Source organism: Canis lupus, chromosome 2 (assembly GCF_048164855.1).
Source record: "Canis lupus baileyi chromosome 2, mCanLup2.hap1, whole genome shotgun sequence".
NCBI classification, from domain to species: Eukaryota; Metazoa; Chordata; class Mammalia; order Carnivora; family Canidae; genus Canis; species Canis lupus.
In genome coordinates this window covers 6623089-6643858 of record NC_132839.1, presented here as the reverse complement: position 1 = coordinate 6643858, position 20770 = coordinate 6623089, and the positions used below count along the sequence as shown (strand labels likewise).

The 20770-nt window shown below is 37.9% G+C and overlaps 1 long non-coding RNA gene across 3 annotated transcripts in view; it reads left to right on the top strand.

Annotated features, from left to right (window-relative positions):
- The first annotated feature begins 3391 nt into the window (after positions 1–3391).
- The window catches only part of LOC140609800 (uncharacterized), a 96149-nt gene continuing 78770 nt past the window's right edge, over positions 3392–20770 (top strand). Inside the window, exon 1 of one of the 3 annotated variants that reach the window (XR_012011527.1) lies at positions 3392–3715. This is a non-coding gene — a long non-coding RNA (uncharacterized lncRNA). The remainder of the gene's footprint in view (positions 3716–20770) is intronic. The other 2 variants (XR_012011526.1, XR_012011525.1) reach the window with 2 other exon arrangements.

The following is a 20770-nucleotide window of genomic DNA, read 5'->3' as shown; positions in this document are numbered from 1 at the left end:
TTTATCTCTCCTTCTATTCTGAATGAGAGCCTTGCTGGATAGAGTATTCTTGGCTGCATGTTCTTCTCATTTAGCACCCTGAATAGATCCTGCCAGCCCTTTCTGGCTGCCAGATCTCTGCGGAGAGATCTGCTGTTAATCTGGTATTTCTCCTCATATAAGTTAAGAATCTCTTGTCTCAACGCTGCTTTAAGGATTTTATCTTTATCTTTGGAATTTGCAAGTTTCATTATTAAATGTTGAGGTGTTGAATGGTTTTTATTGGTTTTTGGAGGGTTCCTCTCTATCTTCTAGATCTGAATGCCGGTTTCCTTTCCCAGATTAGGGAAGTTCTCAGCTCTTATTTGTTCAAATATAGTTTGCAGCCCTCTGTCCCTCTTTTCTTCTTCTGGAACCCCAATTAAACATAAATTCTTCCTTCTCAGGCTATCATTTATTCCCCTAAGCCTTTCCTCGTGGTCTCTTAATTGTTTTTCTCTTTTTTCCTCAGCTTCCTTCCTTACCATCAACTTGTCTTCTACATCATTCACTCTCTCTTCCACCTCATTAACCCTAGCAGTTAGGACTTCCAGTTTGGACTGCATCTCATTTAATCTATTTTTAATTTCAGCCTGATTAGATCTCAATTCTGCAGTAAAGAAGTCTCTAGAGTCCTTTATGCTTTTTTTCCAGAGTCTCCAGTAGCTTTCTAATTGTACTTCTGAATTGACTTCCTGACATTGTATTGAAATCCATATTCTGTAACTCTTTGGCAGAGAGTACTGTTTCCAGTTTTTCTATTGTGGTGAATTTTTCCTTCTAGTCATTTTGTCCAGTGCAGAGTGGCTGTATGAGTGGGCTGAGTCAAAAATATCAACCACAACTTAAGTAAAATCCACCCTAGATGATTCCAAAGAGGTCAGAGACCAGAAAATGGAAAAGAAGAACCAAGCAAAATAAAACAAAAGGACCACTAAAGTGAAAAACAAGTTTTAAAACAAAGCAGTAAAAATCAAAGGCCCAATAACACAAAGAATATGAAAACATTAAAAAAAAAAAAAAGTAAAGAGAAGAGGAAACAGAAAAAAGAAATAAAGGGTGGGGGCAGGATGCTGGTGTTGAAGAAGTGGTAGTGGAGAGAGAATGTAGTTTACTGAGGTGTCCTAGAGGGTAATCCTCTTGGTTCTGTGTATTTAGTTCTGTATGTTAGAAGATGCTCCATCCCAAATTTATATAAACCAGCAATACTTATAGAGAGCCCCAACATTGCCCACCAAAACATAAACAAGATAAAAGAGAGGGGCAAATGGGAAAGAAGAGAGAAGAATCTCAGAGAATGAACCAGCAAGGTGTTCCACCTGGTTCTGGGCACTGCTGGTCATGTTTTAGAAGGTATAACTTCTGCCACTGTAGAATAAAATGAGGCAGGTAAACAAAAAACACAAAACAAAAACCATATCTCGTGTATCTCCCAAAATGAAATTGAATCCATTGAAGGAAATCCAGAAGTGCAAAATATATCTAAGACATGCAATTGTAGAAATATGAAAGTCAAAAAGGAAAAACACCTAAAAAATGAAGAGCTAGTAAAGTATTATAGTTAAGGTGGGAAAAGAGAAAATATATTGGAAATGTTTAGTCTGATATAAAAAGGAGTTGTAATGGAAAACGGAAAGAAAAAAGGACCCTCTAGTTCTGTACACTCGTTTCCCTGGTTTTCCCTGGGTCCCGGAGCTTCTCAGCGCTGCTGGGTCGGGAACTTGCTCCTCCCCGACCTCCCAGCGGGTCTCTGGGGGAGGGGCTGCCGCGGATCCTCAGGTGTGTGCACCTGGGGAGATGCCCCGCCCCTGGGGTGCCGCTCAGGTGAGCTGTGGACGCGGGAGGCCCTGTGCCCTGGGGCCCCTTCCCCCCCCACCCCCCCTTGAACACGGAGGAGCGACCACACGGGGTCGGATCTCCAGCTCCGGGGGCAGCTCCCGGTGAGTAACGCAGCTCCCAGTCCGCACTGGCCTCGGTGCTGGCAGCCAGGAGGGGGGGTGCTGCTCTGCACAGCGTGGGGGCGCCCCACGGGCCTGTGCCCCCGCCCCCCGCGGCAGGGGGTCCCCGCCGTCTATGCCTCCCTGCCTCCCCCCACCCCCGCAGGAGGAGGGTCCTCACCCTCCGGCACCCTCCCCCCCACACACAGCGGGGGTCCCTCCTGTCCCACACCCTCCCCGACCCGCACCCTCCCCCCTCCCACAGCAGGGGTGTCCCCGCCCTCCCCCTCCCCGCCTCGCCCTCCCCTTGGGGCAGCAGGATCCTGACTGTGTTCCCCCCATCCGGGCTCAGCCCCTTCCGTCCGGAGCCCTCCCAGGGATCGGGGCTCAGCCCCCTCCGCCCAGAGCCCTCCCAGGGATCGGGGCTCAGCCCCCTCCGCCCGGAGCACCCCCAGGGATCGGGGCTCAGCCCCTTCTGCCCGGAGCCCTCCCAGGGATCGGGGCTCAGCCCCCTCCGCCCGGAGCGCCCCCAGGGATCGGGGCTCAGCCCCCTCCACCCCCCCCCCCGCCTCAGGGGCTCATTTTTCCCGCCCTCCTACCATGTTAGAGGCGAACCCCCTGTCCCTGTGCGGCGGAGCTGTCCTCCCTGCCCCTGAGGCCGCGCTGGGCGTCTGCGCCCTGCTCCAGTCCCCGGGGGAGCGGGGGCCGGGGTGAGGCCCCTGCTCTCCTGCCCTCTTGCCCCACCCCTATTTGCAGAATTTGGTTCCTATACTAGCTGGAGGAAGGAAGGAGACAGAAACAGAGAGAGGAGACATGAGTGTATTTCTCACTAAACCGTTCCATCCTCTTCTGTGTATGTTCTCCACCGGGTCAGAGGAACCTGTGCTACATCATCCTCACGATGTTAGGAGCTCAAGGGACAGCTGACGAAGCTGGCAGAGATGCTTTACTTGTCCATACAAGGCCTGGCCCCAAACCCAATACACACCGGATTGTGGATTCGAACATGCGCACACGTACATGACCCTGCGCGCACCGAGGAGCTGCCGCTGTAAACTCCTGGGCCGCGTGCTTGACTTCCCTGCATAATCAAAGTAATTATTTAAATTCTTAAGTAGAAGGTAAGGAACAAAGAAACCTTCCCATGAACCCATTAGAATTTATATATTTTTTTTTCAATTCCGTGTTGCTACCGCCCTCTCCCAGTGGTGATGCTAACCAGCACACAGGTAAACCAGGACACTTCCACAGCTCAAAATACAGGCAACAGCTGAAAATCCTACTTGAGCTGTGCTTGCTGGTTACTGTGGTAACAGTATTATTCTGTGCTTTAACAAGAGGCATGTGGGACTAATTGCCATGACAGCCTGCTGGTTTTACAGAAATTATTATGTCATCTTAGAAGATTATCTTGGGCTAGCGGCTCTAAATAAGGGAGGAGCTGCTTGTCACCTGACAAGATGACCAGCAGATCTCTGGACATTCCACTTTACCAAAAAGAAGCCCTAGGCAGGAAAAAATAAAATTCACTAAGTATTTACTAGTGCCACCATATTCTAGGCCCCATCTTTGGCATCTTTCATAGCAAGTATATTCTTGACTGAAAAGCATTCTTTTTCTTTTTTTTTAAGATTTATTTATCTATTCATGAGAGACACACAGAGAGAGAGGCAGAGACACAGGAAGAGGGAGAAGCAGGCTCCATGCGGGGAGCCCATACAGAATGATCCCAGGACCCTGGATCACGACTGGACTGGAAGGTAGGCCCTCAACCGCTGAGCTACTTAGGCATCCCAAAAAGCATTCTTTTTTTTTTTTAATTTTATTTATTTATGATAGTCACACACACAGACAGAGAGAGAGAGAGAGAGAGGCAGAGACACAGGCAGAGAGAGAAGCAGGCTTCATGCACCGGGAGCCCGATGTGGGATTCGATCCCGGTCTCCAGGATCGCGCCCTGGGCCAAAGGCAGGCGCCAAACCACTGCGCCACCCAGGGATCCCCAAAAAGCATTCTTAAAGCAATCTATATCCTTCTTTTTAGGTGGCAGTTGTTTGAAATTGTCACTACTGCATTTTTGCCAAACTGTAAGAGGATTTTACTACTTAAAATCACCACAAAAAACAGATATGAGAGAGTCAAATGAGCAAATGTAAGGAAGTTACTCAATAATTCTTCTTACCATCCTGATTTTCTGGAGATTCCCTTCAGAGACTAAACATATGATAGATTAGATTTCTCTCTTCCTACTTTATTACTTAGGAGAAACATCCATGTCCATGTGACCCAAGAAATGCTATAGAGGCCTTTAGACTAAGGAATGTAGCTGAGCCTGTATATTCAAAAATAACAAAATATCAATCTTCTCTTTTTTTGAGTGAGTAGTTTACAATTTGGGGACACTGGGAACTAAATTATTCCCAATTGAGACCTTCATCTTAATCAGGACATTCACCCAAAATGTGTCAGTTGAACTAGAAAACTTCTAAAATCCCTTTCACATGCTACGATTGGTTGAATCTATATACTCCGTAGGAAATAGCAGATTCTCTGTGACTTAGAACAAGATGGGTTTCCATCTCTTTATGTGCAATTAGCTGTCAATTACCAATGATAATTGGGGAGAAGGGAAGAGACAGGATAAATCTAAACAGAAATGAATCAAAAAGCCTTTGTTGCTACAGCGTAATAGATATTTTTCGTTTCTGTTATTTTAGTTTTTTAGCACATATTTATTTTCCCATTTGTGGTTTCCTTAGAGTTATATTAAAATCAATTTATGTTTTCTGAGCACATTTCAATAGGTAACCAGAAATATTCTAAGTGGAATACATAATATAGCCTGGTATTTAAGTAGGTGAGCAAAATTCAATAGTTGGTATTCCTCAAAGTAAATTCTATGGAATCTGTACAAATCACTTTGGGAAGCTTAATAAAAATGCAGTCTTGGGGGATCCCTGGGTGGCGCAGCAGTTTAGCGCCTGCCTTTGGCCCAGGGCGTGATCCTGGAGACCCGGGATCGAATCCCACGTCGGGCTCCCGGTGCATGGAGCCTGCTTCTCCCTCTGCCTGTGTCTCTGCCTCTCTCTCTCTCTCTCTCACTGCGTGCCTATCATAAATAAAAAATAATTTTAAAAAAATGCAGTCTTAGGGGGCGATATTCCAGAAATTCCTACTACCTTCTCTGAAACTATAGATCAGGAATTTTTATTTTAACACACTACTCAGCTGATTCTTAAACATACTAAACGTTGGCAACCTATATGGTCCTATAATGCAGAATCAATGTCATCTACTTCTAAAAACTGGATTGTATCATTGTTATTCTAATAGCTAACAAGTTTTAGAATTATGTTCTAAACATGTTTCAACTAAATTCATTAATTTCCTCTTTCATTTATTATTTCAACAGTTACAGTGTGTCAACTATGTGCTAGACACAGTGACGCACTAGAAATGAAAGACAGAAAGATAAGGTCATTGTCTTCCTAGAGCTTACATTCTACTAAAATAACTGAGATATTAATCAAATAAACGTAATATCACAATGCAAATAAGTTCTATAAGGACTGTTACATTGTAAGGAAGTGTAACAAATGGTATGATTTGACCTTGTCAGAGAGGTCAGGGTGATCTTTTCTATGAAAATGATGATCAAATTGAAATATGAAGGATGCATAATGACTACATGGGTAAAACTACCTGCAGGGATGTTAGTTTAGGCAACAGTTGGATGATATGATGGCCATGTGCTAGTAGAGAGCACGGAGCTCTTCTGAAAGAAGAAAAAAGCCTACTATGGTTTGTTGAAAGAGCAAGGGGCACATCATGAGAAATTAAATTAGAAATGTTGGTAGACGCCAGAACCAGAATATGCTCACCCTTTTCATTCCATGTTGTAAAGTTGCCTTTGAATCCTAAAGGCAATTGGCAGCTATTAGATGATGACATAGGGATGACATGACCAGACTGTTTTACAAAAAGTATTTGTAGATGCAGAATGGAAAAAGCTTAAAAGAGAAATTTAACAAAAAAAAAAAAAATTAAAGTTTGTTTCTGCTGTGCAACAAAACAAGAAACTAAATGGCTTAAAACAATCATTTATTTAGCTCACTATTCTGTGGGGTCAGCAGTTTACATGAGTCTCAGCTGGACCTGCTCCTGCAGGTGCAGTCACCTATACCAGTCAGCTAGGTGTCTGTACTTCTAGAGGTTAGTTGTCTGTTGGCTGCTGCAACAGAGGTGATGGGGCTCTATCATCCAATAGGCTAAGGCTCTGTCATTTAATGCCAATAGAGGGGTCTCAGGAAAATAAAGGTAAGAGAAGCCTTTTTATCCAAGTGTCTTTCAAGTCCATCTTTATGTATATTTGTTAACATCCTGGTAACCAGATTTAAATCGCATGCCAGAACCCAGAGTTGGAATGGGACAGTATAAAAAATTACATGGGAAAGGGGTGTCATTCAAAATTAAAAAAACCTATTGTGGCCATATTTCTAGCTACCACGGTAGGCTATAGTAAATATGAGGTTATTGCTAAAGCTTGTTAAGTGACTTGTAACAAGGAGTGCCCAATGGTTTTCTTCTAGACTTGAGAGATATTCAGAAGAAAAAATAGCATAAATGTATTGGATAGGAATGAGAGTGAATGAAGACGTTAAAAAGAACCTACCTATATCTATTGTACAAGTAGAGATCTGATAACACCACTCGATGAGATGGGAAGATCTAGAACACCATGTTTGTGATTGTAAAATGCGTGTTGAAATTAGTTAGCTTTGAAACTTCTAATATACCCTGCTTTTAAAAATCATGCAAAGGAAAGACAATAGGATAAGGAGGCTTAGTTATTCTGAAAGTGTTATAGAATGTTATAAAACCATACACACAAAATTTCAAGAGAGAACCATTGGAGATTTAGTAGTCTCCTTCAAAAAATACACATAAGATGAACTAGCTAATAAGACATATTAACAGGTTTAAGACACAAACACTAGAAACACACAAACGTGTTTATTTTTATTAAGATAAAAGTAAAGTAATATCTAATTTTTGTTTAAATATGAACAAATAACTTTGATTTTATGAGATGACTTCAACTAATCTCAATTATTTTATGCAGTACTGAGCACATTTTAAAATGTCTCTCTTCTAATCCCAAATCAATTCAATCTCTTATCCAGCATGTCAAACAATTAGAACAATTTGATATTGTTAAAGTCAGCATAAAAGTCCACTCAAAGGGGCATCTGGATGGCTCAGTCAGTTATGTGCCTACCTTAGGCTCAGGTCATGATCCCAGGGTCCTGGGATGGAGCCCAGGACAGGTTCCCTGCTAAGTAGTGAGCCTGCTTCTCCCTCTCCCTCTGTTGTTCCCCCTGCTTGTGCTCTCTCTCTGTCAAATAAATAAATAAAATCTTAAAAAAAAAAAAGTCTACTCAGAATGTTGGATTTAAAAGAAATAGGATAAAAATTGATAACTGAAGAAACCACATCTCTTGGAGAGTCCTATAAAAAAGTTCTCTCTCTCTCTCTCTCTCTCTATATATATATATATATATATATACATATATATATATAATTTTATATCCTATATTACATGGTACTTAACCATTTTATAAGTACAAGTGCCTTACCTTATGTGGACCACATCATTATAGTTTCAGGGATTTGAATACCATTTTTAGATTAGGAAATTAAGTCACACCACATTAGGACCTATTTATATTAACAGAGATACAAGTTAGAGTTAGAATTTTAGAAAGATCTTCTGGACCTTTCCGTGTTTCTTCTCCCGTAATTCTATGATTATATTTTTCTTTGTTTCTTTGCTTTTATTTATTTTGTTTGGTTTCTCCTTCTAAGGCAGCCTGCTAGGTCACATATTATCATGGTAGATTGTTCTAGGATGTAGACCTGGCTTCTTGTCTATTCTACCTCTGCCATGTGCAGAGAGGTTTTCCTTCTCTGGGAACAGTGTCAAAAAGAGTGACAATGGAAGGAAGCCTAACTTCACGTGGATGCCACATGAACAAAGAAACAAAACCCCCAATCACTATATGCATAGTCCATATGCTGATACTTTAGGCAAGTAAAATAGCAAAAAAAACAAAAAACAAAAAACAAAAAAACAAACAAACAAAAAACAAACAAAGAGGTGATATTGCTTGAGCTATCAACTCTTTCTGTTCAGATGTCAATAGTATGGAATGGTTCATGATTAGGTATATTATTTTAAATTACAAAGGTAAAGACCCAAATTCCCGTACAATCATTTGTTAGAGATAATATTGCTTTTATCATCCTTATTGTGAAAAGTATATTTGTTCACAGACCATTTCAAAGGCCCAGAGAAACACCTTTAAACTGTAGGAACCATTTGGAACCCATAGTCACCTGAGCAGTAATAATGAGCTTAGGCTCCACAAGGAGGGTGAGAATGCAACCTCTGAAATGCAATTTCTGGGTCAGCCTTTCTCTCTCTTAATGGAACATGAGATGGAATGCAGAGGATGTCTCCAACCTCTGTCCAACCTTTGACTTTATGTGTTAGATGAAGGTTGGGCTCTCTATATCATCTGCGCTGATTTCTATCCAGCCAGATTTCTTATGTGCAAGAAGAACCTTGTTCACTAGAACTGGACATGGAGACAGAAGAAAGGAGATGAAAGAAAAGAAAATAATAGCATTAGCCACCTGTTAAGAAAAGCCTGAGTGACTTGGTCAGTTAAGTATCCGACTCCTGATTTTGACTCAGGTAATGATCCCAAGGTCTTGGGATCGACCCCGCATTGGGCTCTGCGCTCAGAATGGAGTCTGCTTGGGTTTCTCCCTCTCCCTCTGCCATTCCCTCCACATCCCCCCACCCCCATTCATATTCTCTCTATATATCTCTAATAAATAAACAAACAAATAAATAAAATCTTAAAACAAGAAAAAGGGGCCAGAATTAACTCTAGATGCTTGTGGAGTCTGGAAAGCAGGAATTGCTCTTTGTTGATTGTAAACTCCCTTGTTTCTCTATGTAAGAAACCAAATGAGGTAATTGTAGGAAAAAATTTCCTTCTCAGCTCGTTTCCCAATGTAGAAGTTAAACAAATGATGTTTCTCAGTCTACCTACCTTCTAAAAGAACTTTTTCTCTAAAACTTTCTTTCTTTTTACCCCTCTTATTCCTGTTTCTGTTTCAGTCCCTCTTGCCCACCCCCCCAACATAAACCATAATTCAGTTTATTTAAAGATAGCAAAGTGCTTTGAATTTCTAAGAAGCAATATGCCATGTAAATGGAAACAATAGCAAAAAAAAAAAAATGTGTTTCTCCCTGGGAGCCCCAGTTGCAATATAAGGCAGCAGGTTTTTATAATGAGCTACAAAAGTCTCTCTTAAATAACATTAGGCGTTTAATGAAAAGCCACATGAACTTGGGAATAGGCAAGATTTCATTGATTGTCTATACTTAATGCATTACACCCATATAGAGAGAAAGGAAAGCAAGAAGAGAGAATTAACCATTGTGTTTACTTCAGATTTTCCATTCTCTAAAAGGTAAAGACACATTAGCAGGTTTTTGTTTTAGTTTTAGAAGGGAGCCACATTATCTGTTCTGATCTGATATGGAGTAGAAATTTAAGATATATCCCAAATTAGGAAGGCCTAGGATAAACAATCCTTTGGATTTTGAGGGATGTATTCCCAAATGTCCTAGAGTGAATTTTGGTAGCTGATAAGCTGATGATTATGGTCACCTGAAATTATTCCCTATGGGACTATTATCAGGAAAATTATGTGTTTGGGGGCAAAGTTTTAAAATTTATGTATAAGAAGGAGAATTATTTATTTTTTGTTAAAACACAGGAGCAGTAAGTCTAGTTAACAATATTCTATTCATATTGCTATGAGTGTATCAGTGACTATCACTGGAGGGATATTTGAGAATGTCACCACTGGTGGCAGGTACTCCTCATGTTTGGTGCTGCTCACACACACAGTGGTGTCAAACATACTAAATGGAAAGGACAGCCCTCCACAGCATATTAATTATCCAGCCCAAAATTTCAATAGTGCCAAGATTGAGAAGCCATGGCTAAGAGAATGTACAGACAAGCCAGTCAGCCAAATGCTCCATAATTTGTCAGACTTCTTTAGAATAAAAAGATTATCGGAATGATATAAGAACATGAATGTGATTATAAAAGCAGGTCCTGCCACAGGACATATCCTGGCACCTCTGAAGACTGAAATTGGGTTGGAGCTTGGTTTTCACAATGCAGAAGAGTTATTATGGGGTATTGATCTGAGTTAGAGTATCAGAGCAGCCCAGTGGGAACTTAGAACTCATCCAATATAGCCTGTACATTTTATAGATAAGAAGAGTGAGAAGTGAAAAATTAAATATGTAATATGATAATATTAATATGCAGTAGAGCCAGTTTAAACCTTAGGCCTCCTCTATCTATCCAGCTCTCTCTTCAGCATGCCAAGCGTTACAATCATATATATCCTTTTCTAGAATGATGTGCTAAATTATTCTTAAAAGGACACTAAAGTAAAAGGAATACTAAAAGAGAAAAAAAATTTGAGAAACTTTCCATATGGATAAATTTTTAACCATGGGACTTTAGAGAAATTACTTAACATCTCTAACACTTAATGATCTCATCTGAAAAGGAGTATGAGAATATCTTACTAACAGAATTAAAAAACAAAAAACTCCTGCCATATGACATTCAGACTATAGGTAACAACAGTATTTGTTAGGTTCTTTAAAGGCCTGGAATATATAACTTTGACATTATCTTAACTGCACAACTGCCATTGTGAATCTCAAATGGCTCATTTATGCACACACTCTACATTTAAATACCAGTATTCACAGCCATTTTGCTATGACTCCAGGCATGTTGATTGACCTCTGACATACCAATAAGAACATAATCAAGTGTTTAATACTCACATGAACATCGAATATTATATAGACTAAATTTGAGCCATAAACACTGCATACTGGGATAGTAATCAAATAAAATTAAAAATAATCTGTAAGAGAGAATTGATGACAGAGTAAGTGTAGTGATAATTCTAAAGATAATACATTGCTCTCAGAATAAGAAATGGGCCAAAATGAGTAGGTAAAGAATTGGTGGAGAAATGTAAATAAAAATCACAACCTTACATATATACATATCAAATACCTAAAGAACCATATGGAGTATTTGGAAAATGTTTATTGTCAGACAGAAAATTCTAACTCTATAATTTATCCTTTTCAAACCATAGTGGATAATCCAGTGAGGCAAAAGAGATGTCATTTCTACTTTACAGTAACTGGGACATAGATTGATTCACAGTCTCTGTAGTCAATGTAGTCAATGATCAGAGAAAAAGTAAGCTCATCATAGGTCATTCATTGTCTCACATTCATGAGACAACAAAAATTAACAACCAAAAAATCATTTGTATGATTTTTGGGAAATCATATAAGTCCATATGATTTTTGGGAAAACGCGTGTCTAATATATATATGTATATATATATATATACACTTATTTCATATGTGTATATATTTATTTATTTCATATATATATTTATTTCAAAGACAATATACCATTTGAGTTTCTGTAGCAAGAATATCAACATATATATATTGACATGGATACTTCTTATGTCTGGAATGGCATGAGAAAATATTAATTTCGTGTTTATCAACATCTCTATATATTTACATTTATAAAAGCATACTCCTAAGGCAAATTTTTTAGGAAAGATAGAAAGGTAGATTTGGAGGCAGAAGCAACAAGGAAAAAAAAAATCTTCTCATCCTCCTCAGTTCTAATCTCTTCTAGGAAAACAATGGAAAAGTCCAAAAAGTCCTGTTATTTTGCAGCCCACTGGGAAAGATTGAAGTGTGACATTAACTTTATCACTGGTGCACCAACTGATGGCAGTGTAAGAAGTGGGAGGACCCTCTGCATAGCTTAAAAGTAGACACATACCTACATATGTTTCAGTTGCATATACTTCAGTGTTGTTGTTGGTTTTTTTTTTTTAAGATTTTATTTATTTATTCGTGGGAGACACACAGAGAGAGGCAGAGACACAGGCAGAGGGAGAAGCAGGCTCCCTGAGGGGAGCCCGATGCAGGACTCCATCCCAGGACCCGGGATCACACCCTGAGCTGAAGGCAGATGCTCAACCACTGAGCCACCCAGGCATCCCTAATTCAGTGTCTGATAGCACATAAAGTCCTGAAAAATATAAAAAGAATCCAAGAGGTGTGATGATTCCTAACACCTATGTTGTGCTTCGTTAGTCACTGTGCATCTACCATTACCTGAGCACTATCCAGAGAACACTGTTTGCAAACTGTGGTGTAAACAGGAGTTTGTTAAATATTGTGCACAAAGTAAAGATGGTTTGTATCGCAGTGAAAATTTCAAGTTTAGGAAGGGTAAGAATGGGTTAGGGAAACTTTTAATTATTTTACTTAGATAAAAATGGAATTTGTATGTAATTCCTAATGTGAGGAAGACAAATTCTTATCTGATACTTATTATTCCAGGCACTGTGCTAAGCTATTTATTTGATGAAATGGCATAGTTAGTCCTTAGTGAGGATAATTGTATTATTATCCCCTGTTTTCAGAAGGGAAAATTGAAGCACAGAGCAGTTGAGTAAATTATCCCAGATCACATGGTTTGGAAAAAAATATAGTAATCAAATTCAGATTATATTGTCTCAAAAGCTCGACCATATTTCTTTTTACAAATCTTCCGAGGAATCCTCTCTGACATTTTCTGCTGAACCTCTGACCTAGAGAGATGGAAGTCAGACTAAAACTGATTTTGCTGTTATCATTGAATATTTCCAGTCTCCATTCACATAGAAATTACTATTCTAGAGAAATCATCATAATTTAGTGATTCCAATGTGAAGTGGAAGAGACAGGCTTTGTTAGACACACAAAAGTTAACCAGGAGGTTATCAGAATGTGAGTTTAAAAATATGAAATAAAACCACATTTGTTATCTTACCTCAGAAAATTGTGATTTCAGAAAATAAAAGATTAATGTATTTTCTCATCTTTCCAAGCTGTTAAACCACCTTTCAATTTCATTAGTCAATCTTGAAGGGGTTTTGTGTTCCCCATCTTAAATGTTAATCTCTGGTATGCAATTTTGTCAAGTAAATGATAAAACTAAAAGAAGATACCGAATAAGTATTTTTTTTTCATTCAGTTTAATGAATTTCTGTCTTAGTAAAATTTCAACAATTCTGTGAGTTTATGCACTAATTCCAGGGAATAGTTAACATAAGTTGGGAACTTGTCAGACTTCAAAATTTATGACTCTTTTAACCTGAATTCTTCAATCAAATTAGAATAGCTGGGGGAAATATATCTTTATTCGTAGAGTGTTGGGAACTATCTAGGAAATAAGGGCTATTATATCATGATTTTTTACATAGACACAGTTGCAATTTCTGACATTCACCAAAACTCTACCTTCAGCCTTAATCACAAGACTGGATTACTGAGTTAGAAGCAACAACAATATAATGGCATCTAATTGCTAGAATTTTGTGGTATATTATCAGGAAAAATTTTAAAAAATGATCTCTATGTGAACAATTCTCCAATTTTCTATTTCTGTCTCTCCATCTCTCCTTCTCTCTCTCTTTGAAACATAATATATATAACAATAATAAAGGTGCCTGGATGGCTCAGTCCATTAAGAATCTGTTTTTAGCTCAGATCATGATCTCAGGGTCCTAGGATGGAGACCCACATTGGCCTCCCTACTCGGAGGGGAGTCTGCTTCTCCTTCTGCCTTTCCCCTCACCCCCAGCTTGTGCTCTCTTTCTCTCTCAAATGAATAAATAATTTTTTTAAAAAAATATAATATAATAATATATATACAGAGAGAAATAATATATATATTTTATATATACATATATATATAGAGAGAGAGAGAGAGAAAGACAAAGACAGAGAGACAGAGAGATCCTCAAAGAAAATTTGTAAAAGATATATATATACAAGGATGTTCATTTTAGCAACATTTTTAATAATGTTAAAACAAATTTAATTTGTATTCCCAAAGAAAGTGCTGGATAAATTATGTTGTAACCATACTATAGAGCCAGTATAAGAGTTAAAAAAGAATGAGGCAGAAAAATGGCACTAATATAGAAAAACTCTAAGGTATATAATTTGCATATAAAAGAAACTTTTAGAAATAGAAATATAGGTATATATAAAATGATCATATACATAAACTATGGGTACCCTCAGACATTTTTCTATGTGCATTCATATAAACATAAAATGCATAGAAAAGATCTCCAAGATCATTGACTCAAATAAAATCTATAGTTAAATCTTGGGTTATGGACTGAAAATTTTGGCTTTATTATTATTATATGATTACTTATAAGAACACATCCGTTGATCCTTTGCATATCTAAAAATAAGCGAGTGAATTAAAAACACAATCTTTCTACAAAGTGAACTTCGAGAATTCCAAGTAGGAAGACTAAGGACATTGTAATAAGTGCCCTGAGGTATTAACTGATTCATTTGAGTTATTTTTAGCCGCACTAAGTTAACATCTTTCATGTGTGCCTTAGTGAAGAATGTCTACAGACTGATAATAGAACCTACTGCAAGACTCCTTATGATTGATCCGTAGAGGTGGTACTGGGTTGCAAAAGAGAACACAGTCTGTTTTATTGATATGAGTGACCGGATTAGGGTGAAACTCTGAACATAGATGGATGAATCCATAGAATGAGCCAAGCCAACCAGGTTTGCAAGTGAGAGGATTTGAGGTCACGTTGGGTCATACGAACAAGGGGCATGAACACCAAGATCTATCCAATTCTCTTGCAAATATACCTGCAATTGGCATAGCACAAATTTATTTCCCCTTCAAATTTCCTTTGATTTTGAGAGATCTGTGTTGTTATTAAAGAAGCCTCTTGCCCATCCTTCCCTCAATGTGCATTTCATTCACTTCCTTTTTTATCACTATGTTCAAGTCATGTGATGCAGGTCTACTCTTTCTAATTGTTGCCTATATTAGACTTGGTTCAAAAGATCTTCAAACCCCTGGTTTCTGTTTGTTTGTTTGTTTTTTTACTTTTCTTGTCTCTTTGTTCACCGTATTGCTCTTGTAGCCCCTGCCTGATACAAAATAGTTTGCATGGCAGCAAACTGTGTTGCTGTGTCCCAAATAGAAAATACCAAAAGATGAAAATTTAAGAAAAGAAAGTCTTTTATATTTAGTTAGCAGCATTCACACAGCCTCTGGATTAATGTTAGCTTTGAAGCCACATGATGAGCAATAGAGGTTTCTCACCATGATACTCATTAGCATCTCTTTGTGACTTGCAAGAAATAATTTGCAGAGTCCCAAGTTTAATGCTAACGCAAAGCTGCCTTGTTCAGCTGATAGCTTTCTAACCACAATCAACGCGTTTGCTTTTCTTTGATTGACAAGCAGGGTGCAAAGGCAGTGTCCATCTCCTTCCTTTCTTCTGTTTCTTCTTGCTATACAATTAGGTAGAAATAGATTATTATAGTAACTCGATGGGCTCTTTACCCAGCACTTGACAATATTTTTTTTTTTTAGATTGGCTTTATAAACCAGACCTGAGTTGTTTTGAAATAGGAGGGTGAGATTGTCTCATTACAGAAGTATAAGACATCAGCTTTTGCCAGGCTGGTGCTCATAATTACAGGACATTCCCCAAGATCACCTGCGTCTCCCCTTTTCCTCGTACCTTCCCATTTTGTCCTTTGTGTTTAGCTAAAACAGGATAGACCTCTCTTTCCCCAGTTTCCTCTCCATACCTACTCTGAATTGATAAATTTACTCCTTGCATCTGACGTGATTGTATACAGAGAGAATCCAAAAGAAACAACAAAAATCTCTTCAGATAAAATAGGAGGATGTAGTAGTTGTGAGGTAGCAATATCAATATGCAAGCATCAGTGACATTTAATGTATATGCCAAATATAATTATAGAATATGCAAAAAAAGTACAGCAGCAAGGACAATGATTACAATCAATGTGGCAAGAAAAGTGCAAAGCAGCTTATATTAAGTATTTGGCTTAGGAGGATCGCACATGATAGTTGGTGCGGAACAATCACAGTTTATGTCTCTTGTCACAGGATCCAGAGTTTCACATTTAAAGCAGTGGTTATTAGTAATGGCATTAAAATAGAGTAGAATAGGTTAGGAAGGCCTTGTCTTTAACTCCTAACATCTTCCATGGTGTAAAAGCATGTGCAGCACACAGCAAACAGAATCCTCACTTTAACAGCAGTGAAATTTTGAGAGGAGACCTGGGATCATCCTTCTCACTTTCTGATGGCCAACATCTTCCAGTCCCCGGGATACTGGGGGAACCTAATCCTGTGGCCTCTTCCAGCCACTGGGATAAGTGCCAGTTATATGCTATGGTATCGTGAGAGATAGGTGAAGCAGCCGGTCAGTTGGATATTTGAGGGTAATTGTGAGAGTTAGTAGGTTAGGTGTTACTGAAATATGTGTAGGGACTCAAGATTCTCAAAGTTCCCGTCAAGGAAATTTTAAGAAGGAACAAAGTACTGATGGGCACTACAACATGGATGAACCTTAAGGCAGTATTATCAAAAGAAGCCAGGAACCACAGACCACATATTGTATGATACCATTTACATGAAAGGCTCAGAAAAGGCAAATCTATAAAGAATAAATTTGCAGTTTCCCAGGCCCGGGGGTAGGAAGAGAGAATGACTGCATTTGGGCATGTGGTTTGTTTTTGGAATGATGGAAACATTCCAAAATTAAATTGTGGTGATGATTGCACAACTCTATAAATTTACTAAAACTCCTTGAAACATTTAGAATAAGTGCATTTTATGGTATGCAAACAATACTTCAATAAAACTGTTTAAAAATAGTCTAAATATTCCTGCCATAATAGTTTTGTCTTTTATTGTGTGTGATAATTGTACAACTATTTGTTTATTTTACTACCTACCAACTGTATTTTATTTTGTAATAATTGCTTTCAGCAGCCACAAGCAACAAAAGGGGGGGTGAGGGAGTAAGTCCATGTTTAATGAAAAGTTAATGAAGTTCCACTTCTCAGGAAAGCTGAAAATGAAATGTCAGTTGTAACTTAAAACTTGACAAATGTTTTTGTCAATATATACTATCCCTATGGTGGCCATGGTGATATCAGTGAATATAAGAACTGAAGGATGTATATGTGATGGAAACACATCTAACTCTACTTCGAAAAGTTATAGTTATTTTGGGAAGAATATATTCGAAGAGAGCATTTTACTGTGTTAATCTGCAGATTGTTTATGCATATATACATATACGCATCCTTCTGTAAAGCATGATTTTTCAGTTAGACTACTCTTCCAAACTTAATTTCATTTCATTTTGATTCCACATTTTCTTGCTCAGGAATGATAGGCGAAGCATTAAGGTATTAACGCATTGATGCCATTAGTGGTACAAGAATTTCACAATTATTGGGATCCTTGGGTGGCTCAGCGTTTTAGCGCCTACCTTCAGCCCAGGGCGTGATCCTGGAGACCCAGGATCAAGTCCTAAATGGGCTCCCTGCATGTAGCCTGCTTCTCCCTCTGCCTGTGTCTCTGCCTCTCTCTCTCCCTCTCTCTCTCTCTCTCTGTGTGTCTCTCATAAATGAATAAATAAATAAAATCATAAAAAAACTTTTCACAATTACATGATGCCACTTGTTCAACACTGTGAGATCCTGCAAACAGAAACTCAGTTCTTTTGAAAGTAGTTTGATTTTGTTCATCCAACTCATGGAATCTAAGTAAAGCTTTTGGAAGTTATTCTGTCTGAGGTGAGACATTTGATACCATCATAAATACTGATCTAAATTTAGTTAAAAGTTAAACATAGAAGATAAAATTATTTGTTTTATTCGATGATGATGCAATATAAAATTTTGCTGACTCAAAGTACAATGTGAATGCAATTTATTCTTAAAAGACCTGTAAAAGGATATGCTAGGAAGAAATTGTTTTTGTTATAACTTAATAATTTATAATTGAAACCATATAATTTGTAATACTCTACCAATTAAAATAAAATGTAAAATAGTCCATGTTTAAGTATAGTATATTACATATAATAAACCATATATAATTTATAAATAAATAAACAGAAAGAAAATACTTTATATCCATTTAGTTAGTAACTTTGTGGTGGCCATATGGTTTAAGCAATTAAACTACAAATTTTTTATGACAAAGCTGAAGTGAATAAAAAAATAAATATTTCAGTACAGCAGTATGCATTTCCTTTCTTTTCTGTCAGTAATCAGATTTTGTAAATGTTTGGGTATTTCAAGAAAGACGTGGAAAGAGTTGAAAAGAGAAAAATCCTACATTGTTGAGAATACAGTATTCTTTGAGACCAGTATCTTGGAAGGTTTCTGGACAACAGTAAGTAAATGAGAACATTTAGACAGATAAATGAATACTAAAGAAGCTATTTTCTGGAGAACAAAGAAAAAAATGCCATAGCAGAGATAAAATAGGTTTGCCAATAAAGATGTGCAGTGAAATTGCTAGCATATGTACAAAGAGAAAGAGCAGCTGGTAATGAAAGAAGAATGCTTACTTCAAGGACCATCTGTGGAGAAACTATCCCAGCTATCACCTTTTCTGCCCTTGGATCCATGAATAGTACTTGTCAGCTTAGTACCTATATCCAGTCGTAAAACTGAGAACTCTTCTCTAAAGGAATTAAACCATCTTCCTGAGGGAAACTGGGAGTTCTAATGTAATGACCCTCTCTATTGGGTCCTCTTTTGTACTCTTGCACCTCCTGTGCAAGAAGTATCTACCTCAGATGACCTATGGAAAAGAAAATGCTGCATCTCCATAATCATAAAGAGAGGTAAAGGAAACTTACATCAATTATTAATATTATTTGAATTATTAATATTCATTAAACTAAGCTTTTATTCTTACATATGGTTGGAAAATACAGGTTTGCCAAATATCTGAGGAAAACCAAGCATAAAAGAGAAAGAGGACTAGGAAGAAAAAAGAAAAAAAAAGGGAGGAAGGAAATAATGAAAGTAAATTAGAAGACAGTGCCTCAGAGCTAAAGGAAGGTCACAGTTTTTAGGTAAAGAGCCTATCAAGTTACATTCATACAATGGGGACCTCAGCAATACAAGGAACACACGACTGATATAAACAGCATAAATGAATCTCAGAACATTATGTTAGGTGAAAGAAGCCAGTCTTAAAAACAACAGTAGATTCCACTAACATATAATTCTGGAAAAAGCAAATATTTCCAGAGAACTGATCAATTGTCACCAGGGCGTGATGGTGAGAAAAAGGCCCTAATTGAAAAGGGGATGAGGAAAAGGATAAACCAGAACTGAGTGACATCAGAGGCTCTCCTGAAGGCAAGCATTCATTTACCAAAATAACAGATCTTTTCTAATAAGTTAGCAATGACCAATATTGTCTTTTGTGCTGGAATATTGTTACTCATTATTAGGGGCCACCTAAAGGCCTGTCTTTGGCCAAAATAACCTATGGGCTTGCCAGATAGAATTATAATGCTTTGATGCAATTTATCAAATGTGGCTTGGCATCAAGGGATGATGATGTTTTTCAAATACAGACCCTCAGGTAAATCTAAACCAAATAAATTTAATCCTGAGCCTACATACTACACATTTCTTATACAGACTGTAAATGTAAGCCTTCAAATATATGTGCTCCCTAGGACTTCCTCAAATTCTATATCTGTGAAAGTCCAGTTATAAAAGTGAAATGCCACGAAATGGCCCTGAGTGTTACTTCAGTGAAGACAAAATATGACCTAATAGGGTGATTATATTTCTGGTTGTCTGGATTATAGTGATATTTGCCTTCTAAAAAATATCTTAATGGTTGAGTGCAAATACTTAGGAAGCCAATTGATCTATTATAAGAAATTGGCACCAAGGGATATTGTACGGCATCCAAAGGAAATCCAATAGTCAATTTAACTATCATGTTTTAGTCAAATAATGTGCAAATTGTAGACAGATGTTTAACTTATACTGAGGGTTAACTAATGATGTAAAAAACAATATTAAGAACTGAGGTCCTATAAGTAACATACTTAAAAGCTCAAAAGAAGAAAAAGATAGCTAGGAAACTTTAAAAAAAAGAAGATTAAGACAGCAATTTGTGATCATGTTCAGTGGATCTTGGGTATAAATTACTTCATCTCATTGTAGGCATCTACTTGACCCAAAATTCTTGGGTGGAGTTAGCCCCTTCTAAAGATTATAAGCTTAAGGGTAGGAATATATGTGTGTATTTGATGGGGGTTGCTTACGAACCTGCAGCTGTAGTCTCTAATAAGGAAAGCTTTTTGGAATAGTGATATGAGTATTTTTTAATTGAGAAACATGAATCCAAAGATAATACCATAGGACACTCACTGATGTGCTGGCTGTTAACAGTACCTACTAAGGTCCTTAAACATTAAGATGCAAGAATGGCTTTTTCTGGTGTTATTTCCAACACGTGAAAAGAATTAGGTCTCCAGGTTTTAGATTATGCAAAGATTATCTAGGAGGATGTTGAAGAAAGGTTGCTTATAACTAATGACAATTGTACCGTGTAGTATGAGAGTCCTTTGGGGTACATAATAATGTCAGCTTGTAATAAGGCGAAGCCTAATATTAGGGGAGATATTTTGAGACATACTGAATATCTAGATATCAGTTTATAGGCAAAGTTTCCAAGGACACCTGAGAGAGT